We start from the raw sequence: 19,151 nt of genomic DNA, 5'->3' as shown, positions 1-19,151 counted from the left end.
TACAATGTTGAATAGGTATGGAGAAAGTGGACAGCCTTGTCTAGTCCCTGATTTTAGAGGGATTGCTTCAAGCTTCTCACCATTTACTTTGATGTTGGCTACTGGTTTGCTGTAGATTGCTTTTATCATGTTTAGGTATGGGCCTTGAATTCCTGATCTTTCCAAGACTTTTATCATGAATGGGTGTTGGATCTTGTCAAATGCTTTTTCCGCATCTAACGAGATGACCATGTGGTTTTTGTCTTTGAGTTTGTTTATATACTGGATTACGTTGATGGATTTCCGTATATTGAACCATCCCTGCATCCCTGGGATGAAACCTACTTGGTCAGGATGGATGATTGTTTTGATGTGTTCTTGGATTCGGTTAGCAAGAATTTTATTGAGGATTTTTGCATCAATATTCATAAGGGATATTGGTCTGAAGTTTTCTATCTTTGTTGGGTCTTTTTGTGGTTTAGGTATCAGAGTAATTGTGGCTTCATAGAATGAGTTGGGTAGAGTACCTTCTGTTTCTATTTTGTGGAATAGTTTGTGAAGAACTGGGATTAGATCTTCTTTGAAGGTCTGATAGAACTCTGCACTAAACCCATCTGGTCCTGGGCTTTTTTTAGTTGGGAGACTATTAATGACTGCTTCTATTTCTTTGGGGGATATAGGGCTGTTTAGATCATTAACCTGATCTTGATTCAACTTTGGTACCTGGTATCTGTCTAGGAACTTCTCCATTTCATCCAGGTTCTCCAGTTTTGTTGAGTATAGCCTTTGGTAGAAGGATCTGATGGTGTTTTGGATGTCTTCAGGATCTGTTGTTATGTCTCCTTTTTCATTTCTGATTTTGTTAATTAGGATGCTTTCCCTGTGCCCTCTAGTGAGTCTGGCTAAGGGTTTATCTATCTTGTTGATTTTCTCAAAGAACCAGCTCCTTGATTGGTTGATTCTTTGAATAGTTTTTCTTGTTTCCACTTGGTTGATTTCACCCCTGAGTTTGATTATTTCCTGCCGTCTACTCCTCTTGGGTGAATTTGCTTCCTTTTCTTCTAGTGCTTTTAGGTGTGTTGTCAAGCTGCTAATGTGTGCTCTTTCTAGTTTCCTTTTGGAGGCACTCAGAGCTATGAGTTTTCCTCTTAGAAATGCTTTCATTGCGTCCCATAAGTTTGGGTATGTTGTGGCTTCATTTTCATTGAACTCTAAAAAGTCCTTAATTTCTTTCTTTATTCCTTCCTTGACCAAGGTATCATTGAGAAGAGTGTTGTTCAGTTTCCACGTGAAGGTTGGCTTTCTATTATTTATTTTGTTATTGAAGATCAGCCTTAGTCCATGGTGATCTGATAGGATGCATGGGACAATTTCAATGTTTTTGTATCTGTTGAGTCCTGTTTTGTGCCCAATTACGTGGTCAATTTTGGAGAAGGTACCATGAGGTGCTGAGAAGAAGGTGTATCCTTTTGTTTTAGGGTAAAATGTTCTGTAGATATCTGCCAGATCCAATTGATCCATAACTTCTGTTAGTTTCACTGTGTCCCTGTTTAGTTTCTGTTTCCATGATCTGTCCATTGGTGAAAGTGGTGTGTTGAAGTCTCCCACTATTATTGTATGAGGTGCAATGTGTGCTTTGAGATTTACTAAAGTTTCTTTAATGAATGAGGCTGCCTTTGTATTTGGAGCATAGATATTCAGGATTGATAGTTCCTCTTGGAGGATTTGACCTTTGATGAGTATGAAGTGCCCCTCCCTGTCTTTTTTGATGACTTTGGGTTGGAAGTCAATCTTATCTGATATTAGAATGGCTACTCCAGCTTGTTTCTTCATACCATTTGCTTGGAAAATTGTTTTCCAGCCTTTCATTCTGAGGTAGTGTCTATCTTTTTCTCTGAGATGAGTTTCTTGTAAGCAGCAAAATGTTGGGTCTTGTTTGTGTAGCCAGTTTGTTAGTCTATGTCTTTTTATCGGGGAGTTGAGTCCATTGATATTAAGAGATATTAAGGAAAAGTAATTGTTGTTTCCTGTTATTTTTGTTGTTAAAGTTGGCATTCTGTTCTTGTGGCTGTCTTCTTTTAGGTTTGTTGAGGGATTACCTTCTTGTTGTTTCTAGGGCGTGGTTCCTGTCCTTGTATTGGTTTTTTTCTGTTATTATCCTTTGAAGGGCTGGATTCGTGGAGAGATAATGTGTGAATTTGGCTTTGTCGTGGAATACTTTGGTTTCTCCATCTATGTTAATTGAGAGTTTGGCTGGGTATAGTAGCTTGGGCTGGAATTTGTGTTCTTTTAGTGTCTGTATAACATCTGTCCAGGATCTTCTAGCTTTCATAGTCTCTGGTGAAAAATCTGGTGTAATTCTGATAGGCTTGCCTTTATATGTTACTTGGCCTTTTTCTCTTACTGCTTTTAGTATTCTATCTTTATTTAGTGCATTTGTTGTTCTGATTATTATGTGTCGGGAGGTATTTCTTTTCTGGTCCAGCCTATTTGGTGTTCTGTAGGCTTCTTGTATGTTCATGGGCATCTCTTTCTTTAGATTTGGGATGTTTTCTTCTATAATTTTGTTGAAGATGTTTGCTGGTCCTTTGAGTTGAAAATCTTCATTCTCATCCACTCCTATTATCCGTAGGTTTGGTCTTCTCATTGTGTCCTGTATTTCCTGGATGTTTTGAGTTAGGATCTTTTTGCATTTTCCATTTTCCTTGATTGTTGTGCCCATGTTCTCTATGGAATCTTCTGCACCTGAGATTCTCTCTTCCATCTCTTGTATTCTGTTGCTGATGCTTGCATCTATGGTTCCAGATTTCTTTCCTAGGGTTTCTATCTCCAGTGTTGCCTCATTTTGGGTTTTCTTTATTGTGTCTACTTCCCTTTTTAGGTCTAGTATGGTTTTGTTCATTTCCATCATCTGATTGGATGTGTTTTCCTGTTTCTCTTTAAGGACTTCTACCAGTTTGGTTGTGTTTTCCTGTTTTTCTTTAAGGACTTGTAACTCTCTAGCCATGTTCTCCTGTAGTTCTTTAAAGTCCTTCTTGATGTCCTCTACCATCATCATGAGATATGCTTTTAAATCCAGGTCTAGTTTTTCAGGTGTGTTGGGGTGCCCTGGACTGGGCGAAGTGGGAGTGCTGGGTCCTGATGATGGTGAGTGGTCTTGGTTTCTGTTAGTAAGATTCTTACCTTTACCTCTCGCCATCTGGTAATCTCTGGAGTTGTTATAGTTGTCTCTGTTCAGAGGTTGTTCTTCTGGGGATTCTGAGTATCCTCTGTCAGCAGACCTGTACAGACTAAGTTCAGCGGAGTCCCGGAGCCAAGATGGCGCTCCCTGCAGGGCAGGTCACTGTTCTCTGGCTGGGAGGGTGTCGGATGTCTGCGGCCCCAAAAGGGTGCTGCCTCAGCGGTTCTGTGGCTCCCGCCTGTCCCAGAAGCTGTCTGCCTCTGTGGTCCTCACTCTGACCTGTACAGACTAAGTTCGGCGGAGTAGGTCACTGTCCTCCGACTGGGAGGGTGCCGGATGTCTGCGGCCCCTAAAGGGTGCTGCCTCAGCAGCTCTGTGGCTCCCGCCTGTCCCAGAAGCCGTCTGCCCCCGTGGTCCCCACTCTGACCTGTAGAGACTAAGCTCGGCGGAGTCCCGGAGCCAAGATGGCGTTCCCTGCAGGGCAGGTCACTGTCCTCCGACTGGGAGGGTGCCGGATGTCTGCGGCCCCAAAAGGATGCTGCCTCAGCGGCTCTGTGGCTCCCGCCTGTCCCAGAAGCTGTCTGCCTCTGTGGTCCTCACTCTAACCTGTAGACTAAGTTCGGAGGAGTCCCGGAGCCAAGATGGCACTCTCTGCAGGGCAGGTCTCTGTCCTCCGGCTGGGAGGGTGCCGGAAGTCTGCGGCCCCAAAAGGGTGCTGCCTCAGCGGCTCTGTGGCTCCTGCCTGTCCCAGAAGCCGTCTGCCCCCGTGGTCCCCACTCTGACCTGTAGAGACTAAGCTCGGTGGAGTCCCGGAGCCAAGATGGCGCTCCCTGCAGGGCAGGTCACTGTCCTCCGACTGGGAGGGTGCCGGATGTCTGCGGCCCCAAAAGGGTGCTGCCTCAGCGGCTCTGTGGCTCCCGCCTGTCCCAGAAGCTGTCTGCCTCTGTGGTCCTCACTCTAACCTGTAGACTAAGTTCGGTGGAGTCCCCCAGTCTTGATTCTTATTCTTTCTTTTACAGTGTGAGTGGTTGGAGTACAAGGTACAAGTTAGTGTATCTCAATGTCCTCAGTGCTCTATTTCCAAGGAGCGAAGACTGTCTGAGGAGACAGAAACTGCATCACCTTTGTGTTTAATTCAGGTAGAAGAGTGGCCTTATTGTAATACACCAGTAGGTCCATTTTTTTTCTCAATTTGCTTTGACAACTGAGCTAGAATTCTACTGAGAGCAACCTCCTGTGAGTCACTCATTTTTCTTGATGCAAGAAGAAAGCTATGCAAGTACTACTGGAGTATTGCATGTCTGTCAGGAGGCTGGTAAGGAGGGGTTGTTGTAGCTGTTAGGCAGGGCCTGTTATCAGAATAGGAAAAGTAAACACTACAGATTCACTAGTGATTATTGATGTCTTATAAAGTACACATTTCCAAAGAACTTGATTGGTAACATGCTATGACTGACACCAGAGTGTTGTGTGTTGCAATGTAGTTAGATCAAGCAAGTACTTCAGTGATAAAGCTCTTCCTATATGTATCAGCTTAGGAGTAAGTACTTACAAATAACTGCAGAACCTATTTCCTGTAGCTGAAAAAAAATGTGGGAGCTGGTAGACGGTGACTTTAATGTGTTCATCCACACTGTCCTAGTAAAAACAATTATTAGTGCTTATTTAGCATAAAACCACCAAGCATTATTTTGAGAAATTTATATTCATCCACACATTAATCCTCATCCAAACATGATGAAAGTCGCTACTGTTGTTTTCCACAATCTATTCATTGGGAAATAGACATAGTAGAGAAGTTGACATTTGGCTATTTGGCACTTGTAACCAAATCTTTTGTTCCCAAGAGGAAATAAGCTGTATGTCAGGAGACAAATGTTTTCATGTTCTTTGAGATGTGTCATTGAGATCTATGCCTTGACTGGCTGGTTGTGAGTTGGAATGGGCTTGTATTTTCTGTCACCTCTTAGAGTTGTTTTCTAGGGTCAGTAAGGTGATGGAGTGGATGGAGCATGCTTTCTGAAGAAGTCATCAAGTTGGTGTCTCCCCACGCTTTTACTGTTATTTTTCTTTGTTTTTTTTTTTTTTTTTTTTTTTTTTTGAGTGAGATTCTCACATTGGCCAGGTTGCCCTTGATCTCAATCTGTGACTCAGGATGATCTTAAAACCTTAATGCTACTGCCTCCACTTTCCAAATAATGTAGAAACATATTGTGTTATCATGCCTGCATAAAAATTATTTTGCAGACTGTCATGTTGCTGTTTTCAGCATTTTGATTTTTTGCTGAATGGTACCAAACCTTTAAACATAGAGAGTTTCAGCTCTAAAAGAAAGTAGTTCATGTACTTCAGTTTAACTAAAAATATGGAGGGTCATGCTAAGTTTCTAAATCATAGAGAAATAAATCAGGAACAATTTGGTTGTCTGTCCCTGGAGTTCACACCACTCACCACTGTTAGCACAAAGAGTTGGCCTTTGGAAGGAGGTTTCTGTGACAGAGCAGCCTTTGTGAACCAGTGAGTATTTTAGCAGTAACTTTTCCTGTATTTCACTCTTAAAAAGATGCTTTTCAGGTTCAAGACCTACTGAGGTCCACATAGTCACAAAGTTTGTCCTGGAACACACTCTCTTCTACTCTAATTTATAAGTAATTGAGGCCTGGTAAAGGAAGAGAAACTACAAGGAAATAGCAAAGCCACAGGAAAAGAATTTTATCTTCACACTTTGTTCCAAAGAAATAATCTCAGAGACTCTTTTTTTTTTGCCCCCCACCCCTCAGAGACTCTTTTGTTTGTATTTTAAGGTAAATAAAAGTTTTAAAGGAGAAAAAAATTAGGAGGGAGAACACGGGTCCCAGGCAAAGCTGAGATAATTTAGTGAACAGGAAAAGTTGCTATCCCACAGCTTGCCTATGTACCCACTGCCTCCTCTCCTGTGCTTTATCTGAGTTTCCTTTGCACTAATTGCTTTAAAATGTTGATCTTGGCAATGTTCAGTAAGTTCAAGTCTATCTGAGAACCTAATGTTGACAGGGAACAATACTCTCTTGACTTCATTCTATTAGAAGAAAAGATTGGCCTTAAGCCCAGAGAAACTCATAAACTTCACCATGGAGTAGATTATTAAGTTAAAGATTTGTTTAATGGATTTGATAGTGGCCTTGTTTTATTACTTTTGAGGCAGGCTTTCAGGGTGTAGCCTTGTAGGTGTAGTCTTGGAGCTTTTTCTGCAGGTCAGATTGGCCTTAAACTCAGAGATCAACCTGCCTTTGTCTCTCAAGATTTGGGATTAAAGGCATGTACTACCACTGTCTAGCTGGATTTGATAGTTTTTTTTTGTGTCATATTTTTCTTTTTTATTTATTTATTTATTTATTTTTTTAATTTTTAATATTTTTATTACATATTTTCCTCAATTACATTTCCAATGCTATCCCAAAAGTCCCCCATAGCGCCCCCCACTTCCCTACCCACCCATTCCCATTCTTTTGGCCCTGGCATTCCCCTATATTGGGGCATATAAAGTTTGCAAGTCCAATGGGCCTCTCTTTCCATTGATGGCCGACTAGGCCATCTTTCGATACATATGCAGCTAGAGACAAGAGCTCCGGGGTTCTGGTTACTACATCATGTTGTTCCAACAATAGGGTTGCAGATCCCTTTAGCTCCTTGGGTACTTTCTCTAGGTTCTCCATTGGGAGCCCTGTGATACATCCAATAGCTGACTGTGAGCATCCACTCCTGTGTTTGCTAGGCCCCGGCATCGTCTCACAAGAGACAGCTATATTTGGGTCCTTTCAGCAAAATCTTGCTAGTGTATGCAATGGTGTCAGCGTTTAGAAGCTGATTATGGGATGGATCCCTGGATACGGCAGTCTCTAAATGGTCCATCCTTTCATCACAGCTACGAACTTTGTCTCTGTAACTCCTTCCCTGGGTGTTTTGTTCCCAATTCTAAGAAGGGGCACAGTGTCCACACTTTGGTCTTCATTCTTCTTGAGTTTCATGCGTTTAGCAAATTGTATCTTATATCTTGGGTATCCTAAGTTTTGGGCTAATATCCACTTATCAGTGAATACAATATTGTGTGAGTTCTTTTGTGATTGTGTTACTTCACTCAAGATGATGCCCTCCAGGTCCATCCATTTGGCTAGGAATTTCATAAATTCATTCTTTTTAATAGCTGAGTAGTACTCCATTGTGTAAATGTACCATAATTTCTGTATCCATTCCTCTGTTGAGGGACATCTGGGTTCTTTCCAGCTTCTGGCTATTATAAATAGGGCTGCTATGAACATAGTGGAGCATGTGTCCTTTTTACCGGTTGGGACATCTTCTGGATATATGCTCAGGAGAGGTATTGCTGGATCCTCCGGTAGTACTATGTCCAATTTTCTGAGGAACCGCCAGACTGATTTCCAGAGTGGTTGTACAAGCTTGCAATCCCACCAACAATGGAGGAGTGTTCCTCTTTCTCCACATCCTTGCCAGCATCTGCTGTCACCTGAATTTTTGATCTTAGCCATTCTGACTGGTGTGAGGTGGAATCTCAGGGTTGTTTTGATTTGCATTTCCCTGATGATTAAGGATGTTGAACATTTTTTCAGGTGTTTCTCTGCCATTCGGTATTCCTCAGGTGAGAATTCTTTGTTCAGTTCTGAGCCCCATTTTTTAATGGGGTTATTTGACTTTCTGGAGTCCACCTTCTTGAGTTCTTTATATATAGGATTTGATAGTTTTATGTAAAATGTTTTGGTAGTGAAGCAATTATTTGACCATTTATTTTATTATTTGTCATTCAAGAATATTAATTAAGTTCACAGTCATTAATTTATTGAAGTAATTATTTACTCATTGTAAGAATAAGGCCCCTCTTTAAGCAAAATTATCGCACAAATTTATTACCTCTTTCTCTTCAATTATTTTCCTATTCGTATTCTTTTCTCTCTTCTGGCCTCTACATCTGAAGTGGCTTCACTCAGCTCCTGTATGCTTAAGAGTCTTCTTCTACAGATGACTTATTTCCAGGTAATATTGGCTTCAGTATTCAATATAATGCAACTGACCCCCAGTCCACAAATCTAGTGGGCAATGATATCCTTTTGTTTCTTTGCTTGAAGCCACCTCTTTCTCATACTTAGGCCTCTGTGGATGGCTTCAATGTTCTGTTCACTTAAGATCTCATCACATCTTTTTGGTACTTTTGGCATCTCTGTTTTCCATAACTCGCTGATCACTGAGACCCATAGTATGTCTTCACTGATCCTGGAGTCTCCTTTATTTTCAGGACCAGCTGCTCCATTATCTATTACCATTGCTCTCAAGATAGTCACTGTGGAGACTTACTCTAATTTCTTCCTTTGCTTTATAAATGAAGTCTGTATGTGGCCCAGAGTTAACGTGCCTGGAGATGAGTTTGAATTATTCCTCACTGGCTCAGAAAGAGTGGTCTTTCTTCCTGTCTGACTGATACAGATGTAGACACCCACAGTCAAACATTGGATGGGGGTTAGGGACCCCTGTGGAAAAGTTAGGGGAAGGATTGAAGGCCCTCAAGAAGATGGTAACCCCACAGGAAGAACAACAGTGTCAAGTAACCTGGACCTCTGAGAACTCCTAGAGACTGAGTTACCAACCAAAGAGTAAGTATTCAGGCTAGTCCAAGGACCCTGACAAATATGTAGCTACCACATCTGGCCTCATTGGGAGAGGATGCTCGTAATCCTGCAGAGACTTGATGGACAAGGGTGGGAAGATATGGAGAGGAGCTGCCCACTCAGAGGTGAAGGGGGTGATAGGAGGAACTCTGATAGGGGGGACTAGGAGGGAGGCAACATTTGGGCTATAAATAAATACATACATAAATAAAAAATACAAAATACAATCAAACAGGTAGAGGCCTTTAAAGAGGCTATAAATATATCCCTTAAAGAAATACAGGAAAATGTAATTAAACAGAAGAAGGAAATGAATAAAACTGTGCAAGATCTGAAAACTCAAATAGAAGCAATAAAGAAAACACAATCTGAAGGAATTCTGTAGATGAAAAATCTATGGAAAAGAACAGGAACTATACACACAAGAATAACTAACAAATACAAGAGATAGAAGAAAGAACTTGTGGCATAGAAGATGTGATAGAAGAAATTTATATATCAGTCAAAGACAATGTTAAATCTAAAAAATTACTGACACAAAATATCTAGGAAATCTAGGATACTATGAAAAGACCCAACCTATGAATAATAAAAGTAGAAAAAGGTGAAGTGTCCAGTTCCAAGGCCCAGAAAATATTTTCAATAAAATCATAGAAAAAAAATTCACTGACCTAAAGAAAGGGATGCCAGGGAAGGAGTTACAGAGACAAAGTTCGTAGCTGTGATGAAAGGATGGACCATTTAGAGACTGCCGTATCCAGGGATCCATCCCATAATCAGCTTCTAAACGCTGACACCATTGCACACACTAGCAAGATTTTGCTGAAAGGACCCAAATATAGCTGTCTCTTGTGAGACGATGCCAGGGCCTAGCAAACACAGGAGTGGATGTTCACAGTCAGCTATTGGATGTATCACAGGGCTCCCAATGGAGAAGCTAGAGAAAGTACCCAAGGAGCTAAAGGGATCTGCAACCCTATTGTTGGAACAACATGATGTAGTAACCAGAACCCCGGAGCTCTTGTCTCTAGCTGCATATGTATCGAAAGATGGCCTAGTCGGCCATCAATGGAAAGAGAGGCCCATTGGACTTGCAAACTTTATATGCCCCAATATAGGGGAATGCCAGGGCCAAAAGAATGGGAATGGGTGGGTAGGGAAGTGGGGGGCGCTATGGGGGACTTTTGGGATAGCATTGGAAATGTAATTGAGGAAAATATGTAATAAAAATATTAAAAATTAAAAAAAAAGAAAGGGATGCCTATAAATATATACAAGAAGCTTACAGAACATTAATTAGATTGGACCACAAAAGAAAATATTACTGCCACATGATAATCAAAACACTAAATATACAGAACAAAAACGAATATTAACCGCTGTCAGGGGAAAAGGCTAAGTCAAATACAAAGGCAGTCTTATGAGAATTATACTCATTTTCTCAACAGAGACTTTAAAAGCTAGAAGGGCCTGGACAGATGTCTTGAAGCCTCTAAGAAAACACAGATGCCAATCTAACCTACTATATCCAGCAAAATTCTCAATCATCATAAATGGAGAAAACAAGATATTCCAAGGCTAAACCAAATTTTAAACAATTTCTTTCCAAAATTTAGCCCTATAGAAAATTCTGGAAGAAAAACTGCAACCCAAGGAAGTTAGTTAACTACCCCCACGATTACACAGGATATAAATAATTCCACACTAGCAAAAGCAAAGGAAGGGACACACACACACACACACACACACACACACCACGAACATGAAATAACAGGAATTAACAATCATTTATCATTAATCTAACATCAATTCACTCAATTTTCCAATTAAAAAATGTAAGCTATCAGAATGGATGTGAAAACAAGGTCCATCATTCTGCTGCGTATAAGAAACACACCTTGGTGACAAAGACCCAGAGTAAAGAGATGAAAGAAAGTTTTCAAGCAAACTGACCCAAGATGCAAACTGGAATAGCCATTCCAATATCTAATAAAATAGACTTTCAACCAAAATTAATAAAAAGAGATGAGGAAGGATACTTCATACTCACCAATGGAAAAGTCCTCCAAGATGATGTCTCAATACGGAACATCTATGCCCCAAATGTAAGGGCACACACATTTATAAAAATCATTACTAAAGCTTAAGTCACACACTGAACCCCACCCAACTCTCACCAATTGATTGTGTCATTGAGACAGAAATTAAACAGAGAAATAATGAAATAAACAGACATTATGACTCAAATAGACCTAACAAATATCTATAGAATACTTCATCAAAACACAAAAGAATATACTTTCTCAGCAATTCATGGAACCTTCTCCAAAACTGACCATATAATTAGCCACAAATCAAGCCTCAAGAGATTTAAGGAAATTGAAATAAACCCTTGCATCTTATTGAATCACCATGGATTAAAGCTGAACTTCACCAAAAACAGAAACAAGAAAGCCTACAAACTCATGGAAACTGGACAATTCTCCACTCAATAAACCCCAGTTTAAGGATGAAGTAAAGGAATAAACTGAAAAAATCTCTAGAATTCAATGAAAATGAAGGCACAACATACCCAGACTTATGGGACAGAATGAGTGCAGTGTTAAGAGGAAAGTTCATAGCACTAAATGCCTTCATGAAGAAATTGGAGAGTTTCCATAGTAATGATTTAAAAGTACACCTGAAATCTTTAGAAACAAAAGAAGCAAGCACATGCAACATGAGTAGATGGCAGGAAGTAATCAAACTCAGGGCTGAAATCAGTGAATTAGAAATAAAGAGAAAATACAAAGAATTAATGAAACCAAGAGTTGGTTCTTTGGACAAACCCTTACCCTAATTAAAAGGCAGAGAGACAGTATGCAAATTAATAAAAATCAGAAGTGAAAAGGAAGACATAACAACAGACACTAAGGAAATCCAAAGAATCATTAGGTCTTACTTCAAGAGCCTGTACTCCCCCAAATTGGAAAATCTAAATGAAATGGATGGTTTTGTAGATAGATATCACTTAAGGTAATTAAATCAATATCAACCCAACAATTTAAATAGTTCTATAACTGCTAAGCAAATAGAAGCAGTCATTAAATGTCTCCTAAACCCCCCAAAAGCCCAGGGACAGACTGTTTTAGTTCAGAATTTTATGAGACTTTCAAAGAAGAGCTAAAAACAATACTTCTCAAACCATTTCACAGAATAGAAATGAAAAGAATATTGCCAAACTCATTCTATGAGGCCACAGACATCCTGATACTTAAGCCACACAAAGACTAAATCAAGAAAGAGAATCTCAGATCAATACCCCTTATGGATATTGATACAAAAATAATCAATAAAATACAACCTGAATATAAGAACATATGAAAACCATTATCCACCATGATCAAGTAGGCTTCATCTCAGGAATGCAAGGATGGTTTAATACCTACATCTGATAGAGGGCTGATATTGAAAATATATAAAGAAGTCAATAAGTAAGTGGGAGTGAGTGGGTTGGGGAGTCTGGGGACTACTGAACTGGAGTTGGGGACCCCTATGGAAGAGTCGGGGGAAGGATTGAGTGAACTGAAGGTGTTGGCAACCTCATAGGAAGACCAACACTGTCAACTAACCCAACCCTCCTGGGAACCCTGGGGAGCAGGGGGAGAGGAAGAGGGGGATAGGGGATTTTTGGAGGGGAAACTAGGAAAGGGGATAACATTTGAAATGTAAATAAAGAAAATATCTAATAAAAAATTGAAAACTGGAAAAAAAGAACTCAGTAAGTTAGACTTCCAAAAAGCAAAAAACCCAATTAAAAATGGGGCACAGAACAAAACAGAAAATTTTCAACAAAGGAATCTTGAATGGCCGAGAAGCACTTAAAAAAATGTTCAACATCCTTAGTCATCAGGAAAACAAAAATCAAAATGATCCTAAGATCCCACCTTACACCAATCAGAATGGCTAAGATCAAAAACTCAAGTGACAGCACATGCTGGAAAAGATGTGGAGAAAGAAGAACACTCCTCCATTGCTGGTGGGACAGCAAACTGGTACAATCACTCTGGAAAACAATCTGGTGATTCCTCAGAAAATTGGAAACATTTCTACCTGAAGACCCAGTTATATCGCCCCTGGGCATGTGTCCTGTGGTAATCATACCACAAGGACAATGCTCTACTGTGTTTATAGCAGCTTTATTCATAATAGCCCGAAGCTGAAAACAACCCAGTTGTCCCTCAATTGAAGAGTGGGTACAGAAAGAGTGGTTCATTTATACAATGTAATAATACTATTCCATCATTAAAAATGAGGACATCATGAATTTTACAGACAGATGGATGGTACTAGAAAATATCCTGAGTGAGGTAACCCAGACCCAAAAGGACATGCCTGGTATGCACTCATTAATAAGTGGATATCAGCCAAAAAGTACAGAATACCCATGATACAATCTACAGAATGCAAAAAGTTTAACAAGAAGGAAGGCCAAAGTGTGGATGCTTCAATCCCACTTAGAAGGGGGAACAGATTAATTATGGAAAGCAGAAGGAGGGAGGGAATTCTGTGGGAAAGGATAGGGTAGGGGAACGGAGGGTGGGGATCATGTATGGGAAGAAACAGGAGAGAATCCAAGAGGTCCATGAGAAAGAATGGAAATCAGTAGCTGCTGGGGGTAGGAGGCAGGGGGAACATCTAGAAAGTTCTAAAGACCCGGGATGTGAGAGTCACTCAGGACTCAATGGGGATTGACCTTAGTCAAAATACCCAACAGTAGGAAGATGAAGAGACTACTCCCAGTAGATAGACATGACATTAGTGGAGGGATAGTGTTGCTAACCCATTTTCAAAATGTTTGATCTAGTACTGTTCCCAACTAAAACAAACACATGGACAAAATGGAGCAGAGACTGAAGGAAAGTCCATCTAGTGAGTGGTCCAACTTGGGATTTATGCCCATGGATGGACACCAAACTCTGATACTATTACTGATGCCATGCTGTGCTTGTAGACAGGAGCCTAGCATGGCTGTCCTCTGAGAGGCTCTATCAACAGCTGACTGAGACAGATGCAGATACATACAGCCAACTACTGGACTGAAGTCGGGGACCCCTATGGAAGAGTCGGGGGAAGGATTGAATGAACTGAAGGTGTTGGCAACCTCATAGGAAGACCAACACTGTCAACTAACCCAACCCTCCTGGGAACTCCCATAGACTAAGCCAGCAACCAAAGAGCATACATGTCCTATTCTGTGGCCTCCAAAACATATGTAGCAGAGAACTGCCTTGTCTGGGAGAAGATGTGGCTAATCCTGTAGAGACTTGATGTCCCAGGAAAGGGGATGCCCACAAGGGGTGCGGTGAAGTGGGGGTGGGTGGGTAAGTAGGTGGGGGTGCATAGGTGGGTGGGGAAATACCCTCTTAGAGGCAAAGTGGAGGGGAGATGGGGTGGAAAACTCTGTGTAGGGGGACTGGATGCGGGGTGGGGGAGAGCAACATTTGAAATGTAAATAAAATAAAAAAGAAAAAGCTTTAACAGTACAAGAGTGAACTGGGCTAAAGATTCAGTCCTTTGTTGCTTTTCATAGGAATCTGCTGTAGGAGTGACTCAGGGTCAGTTAAGGGCTTTTGAAATGATAGAGTAGGATCCAGGCACTGGAATGTCCAGTCCTTGGAAGTCTTCACATCTGGCAAGCAGAAAGGCTCTCAGACCCATGCCTTTCATCTTTGATGAGCTGAGTGAGCCATAATTTGCACTTCAAAATGATCCAGCAAAAACAACGACAACAGAGAAATGCAAAGTCTTAGCAAGCATTTCCTTTGGATCTTCCTGGGCCATGGCACCCTCCTTTCTGAATCCTCACTGAGTGCTATAGTTCCTGGAGCTGGAGTTACAGGGTTCTCAACTCCCAATTTCTCCCTGTTATTTCTGATGAAACCCTGATTTCATGTATCTGTGACACCTGAAGTTTTTTCCTTGCTCTTTCTAGTCTGTCACTGTGGTAGTTTGAATATGCTTGGCCCAGGGAGCAGCACTATTTGGAGGCGTGGCCTTGTTGGAATAGGTGTGGCCTTGTTGGATGAAGTGTGTTACTGTGGGTGTGGGCTTTAAGATCCTTGTCCTAGCTACCTGGAAGCCAGTCTTCTCCTAGTAGGCTTCACATGACGAGATAGAACTCTCAGCTCCTCCTGCACCTTGCATGGATGCTGCTCCCATGCTTCTGCCTTGATGATAATGGACTGAACCTCTGAATCTATGGAAGAACTTTTTCCTCCATGTAGTCAACATGAAAGGAACTCAAAACAAAGAGTTCCTTCATGGAACTCAGGTGAAGTCTTTGGCAGGACTCTGGATAAGGAATTAACCCTAAGACCTAAACCTTATGTAGATTTGAGTAGAGGGCAGAAACATTGAGGATAGCAAAACTGAGCTTCATATTTTGTGGTAATAAACTCAGACTCTCTTAACTCCAGGTGCCAACACAGGCTCAGTCCTGAACCACTACCCTTCAGCTTTAAGTGTGGTTAAAAGTGTCCTTTTCCCCTAGAGTATCTGGTGGTATACTATGAGCTTTTAGCAGAGTACAGCTATGTTCTTGGCCAGCTGAGGTAAAGCTGATTGAGACAGTGAGTATTTTAAAGCAGCAGAGACAATAGTAGAACAAAAAGCCCTAACAAAAGTAGGGTCTGGATTGGTGCCTTTTACCCACCCAGGGTTTGGTTATTTGAGCCAAGTGATATTTTTGCTCAGATTTCCCTTTTTGTTGTTAGTAATCTGAATAACATAGACTATTACAGTTCTAATGAAATGTGAGGAATAAAGTTATTCATACCTAAAAATATAATTCACAATAAAAACAAACTGAAAGAAAACAAATTACATTATTATCTCACTGGATGCTGAGAAAGCTTTTGACAAAATCCAACCCCCTTTATGTTAAAAGTCTTGGAGGGATCAGGGATACAAGATGCATTCCTAAACATAATAAAAGCAACATACAGCAAGCCAGTATCCAACATAAATTAAATGGAGAGAAACTTAAAACAATTCCACTAAAATCAGGAACAGACAGACTGACTGTCCACTCTCTCCCTATCTATTTAATTTAATACTTAAATGCCAGATAATCATGACACAGTTCTTAGCCTCCAAAAAACCGGGTAATAAGGAAGTCCCAAGGGAGGATTCATGAATCTCACTCAGAAGCGGAAGCTAAATAATCATTGGGGGTGGGTAGAGAGAACTGTGGTAGGAAATAGAGTAAGGAGAAGAATGGAAAAGGTGATCATGTGTGTGTGTGTGTGAGGAAAAGGGTTGGGAATGAGAATGGAAATTGGTGGGGGCATCTCTGGTGACTAGCTGAAGCCCTGGGATATGGGAGGATATAGGGAATTTATAGAGGTGACCCTAGGTGAGATTCCTACCAGAGTTGGGTATGGAGACTGAAGTGGTCACCTCCTGTGGCCAGATGAGACTTCTAGTGGAATGAGAGAGGACATTAATCCACCCACAAAACCTTTAACTAAAGATTTGTCCTTCCTACAATAATTGCAAGGTTAAAGATGTAGCAGAGATGGAGGGACCAATGACTTCCCCAACTGGAGACCCATCCAACCTCTGACACTAGTAATGTTGCTCTGCTATGTTTACAGACAGGAAACTAGCACAGCTGCCTCCTGACAGACTTCATCCAGCAATAGATGGAGGCAGATGCAGAGACCAGCAGTCAAACATCAGGCAGAGCTCAGGGAGTCTTATGGAAGAATGGAGAATAGATGTTAGCAAGTCAGAGGAGTCAAGGATCTCACAAAAATGTCTTTAGAGTCAACTAACCTGGACCATGGGTCTGGGCCACCAACTGGGAGCACGAAGGAGCTGGATCCAGATCTCCTACACACTTGTATCCAATGTGAAGCTTGGTTTTCATGTGGGTCCCCTAAAAAGGGGAGCAGGGGCTGTTTCAGTCTCTGTTACCTGCCATTGGATTCCCTTCCTCGTACCTGAACTGCCTTGTTTGGGCCTCAGTGGCAGAGGATGCACCTAGTCCTGCTGGGACTAGATACTTCAAGGTGGGGTGATAATCAAGGAGTGTTACCTTTCTCCTTAGAGAAGGATGAATTAGATGGAGAGATTTGTAAGGGTGGGGCTGGACAGAGAGAAGGGGGGTGGGCCATGTTTGAGATATAAAGTGAATAAAAAATTCGCTTTTAAAAAAAGATGGAGCAGAGATTGAGGGAATGGCCAACCAATGGCTGGCCCAACTTGAGATCCATCCTGTGTAAGAAAGCCAACCCCTGTTACTATTAATGATACTTTGCTATTCTCACAGACAGGAGCCAGTCATAGCTATTTTCTTAGAGGCTTCATCCATCAGCTCATATAAACAGATACAGAGATCCACAACTAAATAATAGGTGGAGTTCAGGGAGTCTTGTGGAAGAGTGGGGGAAAAGATAGAGAGAGCCAGAGTGGCCAAGTACACTACAAGATCCACAAAGTCAAATAATCTGGGCCTATAGGGGTTCCCAGAGACTGAATTACCAACCAAAGAGCATGCATGGGCTGTACATAGACCCCCTGCACATTTCTAGCAGATGTGCAGCTTAGTCTTCATGTGGGTCCTCCAACAATAGGAGTGAGGAATGCCTTTGACTCTGTTGCCTGCTTTTGGATCCCTTTCCTCTAGCTGGGCTGCCTTGTGTGGCATCAGTGAAAGAGGATGTGCTTAGTCCTGTTTCAACTGGATGTCCCAGGGCATAGTGTTATACAAGAGGGGGCTTCTCCTCCTTTGTGGAGAAGGGGGGGTGGTATTTGTAAGGGTAGGACTGCGAGTAGAGCAGGGTCTGGTGGCTGTAATCAGGATGTAGAGTGAATAAATAAATTATGAAAATTTCTTTCCTGGTGTGTCTGCTATTGGCTTACAGTCATTTCCTTCACCAAGCCACACACACACACACACACACACACACACCCCACTACCACTGCTACAACAAAAAATAACTCCCAGAAGTAAATCCAAAAACCAAAAAGAAAACTTCTTGCTTTTGCTTTTTTAATTTTTAAAAAATATTCATGGACCAGTAGAAAGAATAAAGTGTGGAACCAGAGAGAAGGCCATACAGATAGAGCCTGAATTCATTTCTACTGTTATGCTCCTAACTGTTCTCACCACATGTTAGGTGTGAGGAGTAGGAAAGGTTCGATAGATGTAGTTTCCAAATTTATAAAATAGAACACAAATGCTACCTTGCATGGCAGTTTTAAGAATTAAACAAAGTGGGAAGAAGCAGCGAGGACGACCCCTGGACGGAGCAAACCTGTGCGCTGCTGTATGCCCGTGTTCAGCACCGATGTCCCCTGCCGCCACCATGCCCAAAAGAAAGGTTGAAGGGGAATGCTAAAGGAGACAAAACCAAGGTGAAGGACGAACCACAGAGAAGATCTGCAAGGTTGTCTACTAAACCTGCTCCTCCAAATCCAGAGCCCAAGTCTAAAAAGGCCCCTGTAAAGAAGGGAGAGAAGGTACCCAAGGGGAAGAAGGGGAAAGCCGATGCCTGTAAGGATGCGAATAATCCTGCAGAAAATGGAGATGCCAAAACAGACCAGGCACAGAAAGCTGAAGGTGCTGAAGATACCAAGTGATGTGTGTGCATTTTTGATAACTGTATACTTCTGGTGACTGTACAGTTTGAAATACTATTTTTTATCAAGTTTTATAAAAATGCAGAATTTCGTTTTACTGTTGTTTTTAAAGCTATATTGTTAGCACACAGAACACTTCATTACTGGGTGGGGGAAGGATCATGTGTCAGTAACAAAATCTCTCCCATGCTGGATTGAGGACAGAAATCCCCTTTCCCTGGTAATTTTGAAAGGCTCCTGTTGGCTCCCAGAAGAGATATCCTGGTCTTGACCTAGGTGGCCACCAAGGCACAACAATGCCTTGTGATCTGGGAAAACTATAAATTCATTTTTATATCCTCTTCCCCCTGTACTATTAACATAGACAATTCCATTAAAGACCTGCTGGAACCTGGCCCCCAAAATTGGTTTTCTAGTTTATTGGGCGATGTGGACTTTGCAGTGACTACATTGAGTGTTCTCAGAAGAGCACTGGTTCCTTTTATAAAAGATTGTGGATCTTCAGACTGATAATTCTGCCATGTTCATTTCCTGAAAGTCAGGGTTGGCTTGTGAAAAGTAGTTAAACAACATCCTTAATGTGAAATGTCAACCTGCACTCTAAGCTACTTCCCCCTTTTCAAAGCATTGAATGAAGACTTCATTGGGTTTTTTAGTGGCTTTCTGATTTTGGTAGTCTATACAAGAAGGGAATTTGGAAGTTCTTG

At 41.4% G+C, this 19,151-nt stretch overlaps 1 protein-coding gene and 1 pseudogene across 2 annotated transcripts in view; both read left to right on the top strand.

Annotated features, from left to right (window-relative positions):
- The window catches only part of LOC110290865 (acidic mammalian chitinase), a 129,557-nt gene that overhangs the window by 63,615 nt on the left and 46,791 nt on the right, over positions 1 to 19,151 (top strand). The gene's annotated exons all lie outside the window — the stretch shown is intronic.
- LOC110291900 (non-histone chromosomal protein HMG-17 pseudogene) lies at positions 18,153 to 18,444 on the top strand (annotated as a pseudogene).

This window comes from Mus caroli, unplaced genomic scaffold (assembly GCF_978045245.1).
Source record: "Mus caroli unplaced genomic scaffold, Mus_caroli_1 scaffold_3, whole genome shotgun sequence".
Lineage (NCBI taxonomy): Eukaryota > Metazoa > Chordata > Mammalia > Rodentia > Muridae > Mus > Mus caroli.
This window is presented reverse-complemented; position numbering and strand designations above follow the sequence as displayed.